The sequence below is a fragment of the Thermobia domestica genome, chromosome 18 (assembly GCF_964235325.1).
Source record: "Thermobia domestica chromosome 18, izTheDome1.hap1.1, whole genome shotgun sequence".
NCBI lineage: Eukaryota > Metazoa > Arthropoda > Insecta > Zygentoma > Lepismatidae > Thermobia > Thermobia domestica.
In genome coordinates this window covers 126,257,397-126,264,497 of record NC_137471.1, presented here as the reverse complement: position 1 = coordinate 126,264,497, position 7,101 = coordinate 126,257,397, and positions in this window count along the sequence as shown.

Genomic DNA, 7,101 nt, shown 5'->3' with positions numbered 1-7,101 from the left:
TTGTGGTTAGGCTTCAAAAGATACATTGAAAAATATTTCATGTGCAGACGTTACTTATTTGATAGTTACAAATTTTACTTGAAATAAGTTTAATTTAGAATAATATTGGCCGAATATGAAAACAACAACAAAATACACAATAATGTAAAATAAGTCAAACATAATAAATATGTCATTTTTGGTATGGCAAATAGCCGCCCCCGAAAATATATCTGCCCCTCTTTGCCCCCTTAAGAACTTAAAGCTGGCGTCGTCACTGCTCTTTGCATGCACGTACGATTTGTCTTTTAATACGACTAATTGTAGTGTTCGTCGCCCTCACTTTCCTTCCACCATACGCTCTAGCAAGCCCACCATGATAGTGTTCCTTCTTAGCCAGTGTCTTAACCATATTCTCTTTCTCTTCTTAATAATATTTAGAATTGTTCTTTCTCAAATTATTTCTAACACCCTCTAATTCGTTTTCCGCTCGACCCAGTAATCCATTTCATTCATCTCTACATCCACATTTCGAAAGCTTCCAGTCGTTTCAAGTTACTTTTGGGTAATACCTGTGTTTCCGTCCCATCAGTACAATACTCTACACGTTTCATTTTTTCAACTTTTCTCAATTATTTATTCAAGGTCTCACAAAATAGTCTCTTCTTCCTCCTAAAGGCTTCTCTCGCCATTTATGTCCTTGTTTTTTTTTATTTCACGTTCGCACTTCAAACCATCACTAATACTACTACCATCACTACGTATCTGAAATTATTTGCCTGTTCTAGGTTTTCCTCTCCTACTTCTATAGTTGAAACCGACTACTTCGTTCCTATCACCACGGGTTTTGTCTTACTAACATTTATTTTCATCCTATATTCATCGCAGCTTTTCCTCAACTTTTCCAAGACCAAATTTAGTTTATTTTCTGATTTTGCAACAAGCGCATATCTGCTAATTCTATACAACTAATCATTCTATCTCCTACCGAAATCTTTCTTTATTATGTAAGCCATTTTCTGCTATCGCTTCCAGATAGATATTAAATACTGTTTGCATAGTACAGCATCCCTTTAAAACTCCCATTCTAATTGCACTCTTCTCTATCATTTTCTCCCCTATTGTAACACTTACTGGTTGGTTCATATATTTGATTCTTATGAGTCTTCACTCTTTCCATTGTAATCCAGCTATCTTTAGAATTTTCAGCAAATATTCCCAATTCACGTAGTCAGAAGCTTTCTTTAGATCAATAATACCACATACAACTTTTCGTCTTTTTCTATAAATCTTTCACCGATCACACATAAGAATCGAACTGCATCTCATGCACCCTTACCTCTCCTGAACCCGAACGATTCCTCCCACCTTTTTCATATGTACTTCCCTACAACCTTTTGCTCAAAATTTGAAGCATAATTTTGGTCCATGAGACGTGACTAATAGTTCTATAACCCCCACATTTCTGTGGATTCGATTTTTTTTTTTTGTCATCAGTATTATCTTTTTCTAGAAGTGTTCTGACCACTATCCCCTCTCATAAATTTTATCGTAGAGTCAGAAGAATTTTTCTTTCTCTTTTCTGCTATATTCTTAATGAATTCGATTGATATATTGTATAACTAAGTTGTCTTTTCACTCCTCATATCGTATGTAGCTTTTCTAAACTCATTCCAAAGATTACTAAACTCTTTATCATTCACGCGTTTTTCATTTTCTACTTCAACATCTAGGCCGCACGGTCTACCTCTACTCCCATATAGGTCCTCATATCTTCTTTCCATTTTTCTAAGATTTCTCCTCTCTCGCTGACTATATTTCCATACTTATTTTCTACTCCTGTCGTAATACCTCCTTGTTCCGTCCGAAGTTCCGTAGATTTCACCTCCTTTTACATTCCTTCGTATTACCCAACTCTAATTATTCCATGAGCGGGCATTTTCTTTTGTAAAACTGTTCCCTTGCTCTGCCTGATTCCATTCGCAACTGGTCGTTTATCTTCCTGTAATTATTTCTGCTTTCCTCTATATCAATCTGTTTCCATGCTGCTCCATATTTCCCAACATCTGGTATGTAACGAATGATTTATTAGCCGTCTTGTGTTCGCGGTAACGTACTACAGGGCGATTCTTTTAAAATTCACGGATGTCATTTGGGTCTAAAATTTCTAACTGAAGTCCGATTTTCATGCGGTTTGTGGCAAATGATCAAGGAAGAAGGGGAGATTTATGGGACTATATTTACTTGTTTAAATTCATCCAAGGTAATATCAATCACGCCTCAAAAAAAAAAAAAAAAAAAAAAAAAAGCAAATTTTGGTCAGTGTACCTTACAGTTGGAACGAGGTGTGGTGCGGTGTGGAGATTTGAACTTTTCTTCGTTAGATGACAACCTCACCAAGGTCAGCAAGAGGTAGGAAACTGGATCGCTGTATTGGGAATTGTATTGTGCTGTTCTGTGCTACTGTGTGAGTATGATCAGAGCACAGTGAGAATAGTGTATTCTTTGGAACAACACGAGTTTTTTAGTAAAAGTTCTGAGAATGGAATTTGTTCTTGCTATGGTGGGAAGGGCATTCAGAAACAAATTTGCTTCACGTTCTGCCCCAGACAGGAACTTAATGTGGTCGCTAGCAAATAAATTGGAAGAAACAGGATCACTTCTGAGTAACACAGAGACGCATCGGGCCCCACAGGCGGCTGTTGTGGAAGATGTCAGTTATCGACCTTTTAGGTCGCCCAAGAAATCTCTCCGTCGTTTGTGGCAACATACAGGCTATAGCTATCCACATGTGATTTATGGGTGTTACTACTAACACTTAATTTGTATTCTGCAGTTTCGCTTAAAAAAACAAAACCTCATTCCAATTGTAAGGTACACTGGCTAATATTTGCTGCTGATCGATATTACCCCGGATGAATATAAACCATTACACATAGTCCCGCAAATTGCTCATCCTTCCTTGATCATTTGCCACAAACCGCATGAAAACCGGACTTCAGTTAGAAATTCTAGACCCAAATGAAATGAGTGAGTTTTAAAAGAATCACCCTGTACTTCTTTTCAACCTGCTCTTTACAAAATTTAATAGGCTCTCACCGTCTACTACTACCTGCATCTATTCTTTCCTCGCTTGAGTGTTTTCCTTCTAATTTTTCAACAATAATATTTCTTATTTCCTCATCTTTTAACTTTTCAGTATTCAAATCTTGTTGCCTACTTGTCTTCTGACTACATTTTTCTATTGAATATCAACTTCGCGTATCGCAAGGTTTTTGGTCAGAGAAAATATCAGCCCCATGAAGGGTCTCCGCGTTCTTCGAGCTCCTTCGTCGCCTGTCCTGAGTCATAACAGTCTGGTGTTTCTGCTGTGTATTGAGAATGTGTTTTTCTTATGCTGATAGAACCTTGTGTTCTCAGTTATTACTGAATTCTGTCTACAGAAATAACCAGTTCCTTTTCCCTTCAATTTCTTTCGTCTAAACCATATTTGCGTACAACATTACCTTCCTGTTTTTCTCCCACAGCTGCATTGACATATCCCATCACTATTATGCATTCATCTCTCCTCTCTTTGTCTATAATTTCTTCTATTTTCTCGCAATTTTTCTTTAGTTCTTTGTCGCATGCGAATTGATTGGTGCATATGTCGCAGAGTTTGGCCCAAATCGACCTCCAACATCTTATTTCAGGTCAGGGCATCACTCTGTCATCAGCTATAGTTTAGGATTCTCATGGTTCCACATCTAAGATAAGTCCGTTTGATATCACTCCCATTCCAAAAATCAAGAGGTTAGAATAGAGAGCGCAAGGCCTACAACTCTACGGTCATCATATTTACGCCTTATAATGCAAAATTAATGGAAGATGAAAGAGCTAAAGAAGGCAATGAAGCTGAATAGCAGGTACGGAGTCGTGTTCAAGAGCACAAAAGCGATCATGACTGGGAACATGGTTCAGGATTATGATCTTGTAGCTAAGGGAAACAGCTCGTTAGAAAGCGTATTCATTTTAAGAAAAATAGGAAAGAATCAACCACAGAAGATGAAAATAATGTGTTCTCAGGAACATCTAAATAGAAGGTTTTTCCGGGAATTTGCCCATTTAAAGACGATAACGCTTTGTATATGTTTCATGATAGGAAATTTTCCCAGGATTCTAAAAGGGAATTTTCAGTATTGTGTGTTACATGTTCTCTGTGAACCCATGTGGATTGGAATGAGGCTAAAAATGATATATACATCTGCGATTTTGTCACTAAACGATTTAATACATCTTCATATACACAAATATATACTCTGTATATTTTTCAACTAGACCTTGTAATCGTTTTATTACATTTATACCTAAAACTAGTTTATGTTTTCCTAAAGCTAGTCTAATACATTTTGTCCAGTGTTATTTCGATAATTTATACAAGGAGTCCGATTTTAGCAACTATTTTTCAAATCATTAAAGTGTAAAGTTTTCCAGAATATTTTTTTAAAAATCTTCCTATCGATATTATCTGAAAGTAGAATATACAGTGAAATCTGTCTATGTTGGCCACCATCGAAAAGTGGCCAACTTACGGAAAATAAGTGTGATTTGTGTATTTTTAGAATAGGATTTCTAGTATTACTTGGTTGTAAAATTTTAATAAGCAGTGGCTCGAGAGCTACTTATAACTAATGTATATAGAGTAATCATAAAAATATACAGTACTAGAAAATATTACCATAGTATGTAAGAGCGCCGATTTCTCTGTAAATTTGGGGAAGCCCATTCAGATGCAGAAGGTATATATATGAAGATTTTAGACAAATTGCACTCAAATTATACCAAATATTGTATGCTTATAAATAAAATAGGGGCTAAACGAACTTTTGGGGGGCCCGGGTTCCCGAGGATCGGCGCTCTTGATAGTATGTTAATATATATGCATACTTTTCTCTTCGTGAAAACTAGTCTGGTACATTGGATTATTCGGATTGAAAACACAAACAACCATGAAATAGAAGTGTATGTACGCAGTTTATAATTGAAAACAAAGAAAGCTAAGTTATAAATTGAGAAATTCATATGCAATGTATATGACTTCTTTTCAGTTGTTACTGAATGGTGGTTCATCCTAGACATATTTGCTTTATTCATTTTGGCAGATATCCACATTCTAATATTCTAGTTAACTACCTCTTCTTAATGAGCTAGAAGTGTTTCCCTCGGAGCGAAAGATGTTTTGAGAAAATCTTGAGGCAATTCATATCTCAAAACCACCGCTACCTTTTGATATGCAGTCAGGTGCGAATAAATGACAATTGAGCTTTAACCTTGAGAATTTTCCGGAATTACTAAAGCTTCCCACTGATGAAAGGAGCCGATATAGCTAATGGTTTTAACAAAACAGACAGGGTAAAGAAATACGTACAACCATTTCCTGAATACCCGTGCTTTTTCTTATTCACATCTTCCTTCACCACCCCTTCATCAGGTTAGTGTTCTTGCCATTGACCTCCAAGAACAAATCGTACGAATCTATGCTTCTTTGTGTCCAGTCACAAATATAGAACATCTGCCTCTCATATGGGAATTCGAAAGAGTTAAGAAAAATAACAACTGTAATTTTCGTGGCCAAGATACACAGGTAAATTTATCATTATCGTCATAGGGTAAACATTGCTTCAGTGTGGCCAACTTCCAAGATAGAGAGGTGGCCAACATATAGAGTAGTAAGTAATTGAATTGAATTGAATTTCTCTTTATTTCAGCAGGCGAGGTTCAGCCGGAGGCTGCTCTGCCATCCAAGCCTTGTCATCATTTCAAAGAAAAGAAAGAAAAAATAAAGATGCAAGATATAAATAACAACATAACATGTTACATTCAATAATACTAAGGGTAAAAAAAAACACTTAATAAATGTAAATGTAAAAACAAAGCTATACTCATACTGCTAATCCAATTTCAACTATAGCAAACCTTTCATGTGTGCCAATGCTTTGTCTCTGATCTCTAATCCTTTCGGTACCCGGCTTTTTAGGCTATTTTTTTAGACTTTCAGTCAAGCAACTACTGCATCGCCACTATTTATCCTAGGATCATGGTTTATACCTCATTCTCTTCAGGATGGAGCTGGCTTTCAAATGGTACCACTTACATGCTCATACCATATACTAGGAGCAGGAAAAATGTCAAAAGGAAAATTTCGGAGGGAATTTTTTTCTCGCATTTTGGGCCCCTCTAGAGCGGCCCTGTGTGAACGTAGCCATCTAAAAAATCTGATAAGTAGTACTTGGTATACTGAATGCGTGTGCCAAATTTCAAGTTTCTATCTTGAATACTAAGGGCGTTAGAATTTTATCAGGAATTCCCACCATGCCCGAAATTACCGTAAAACACCATGATCTCAGGTAAAAAATTTCCTGAGACATCCCTACTTACCCTAGGGTCATGTTTCGCCCATCATTCTCTTCAGCTTAGAACTGTCTTTGAGGCGGTATGACTCACGTGTCTCCATCATGTATCTAAGGCGGGAAAATCCCGAGGAAAGAGATTTTTTGGGTCTAAATATCCTTTTTTCAATTTTTAGCCCCTCTGGACCCCCCTCTGTTTTAATTCAGAGATGTGAAAAAATCTGGTAAATACTACTCGGTGGACTGAATGTTTGTGCAAAATTTCAATCCTTTACGTCCAAAAATAAGCCCGCCAAAAATTAATGAACATAGACCGGCCCCGCAATATTAAAAGAAAATATATATTTTAGAATTATGACGTCATCACCTCCTATATCTCGACGCAGGAAGGGGTGAAACCATACGTAAGGTCTTCTACAATGCCTCTGAACTTGAAAAGGAAATAATAATAATAATAATAATAATAATAATAATAATAATAATAAAACCGGACGAAAAAGCTCAAATAGGAGAGTTATAACGCAATGTACCATGAAACACCCCGCATGGTACAGATTGTACCATGGGATCCCCAAAGGGCTAAATAATAATGTTTGGAGTGATGATTTAAATCAATTATATGATTGTCAGTGATTTACTTTGGTAGGGAGTTCCAGATTCTTAATGCCGAAATTCAAAATGCCTTCTCTGTTATTTTTAAAGAATACCGGGCACATTTAGCTTATTGCTTCCT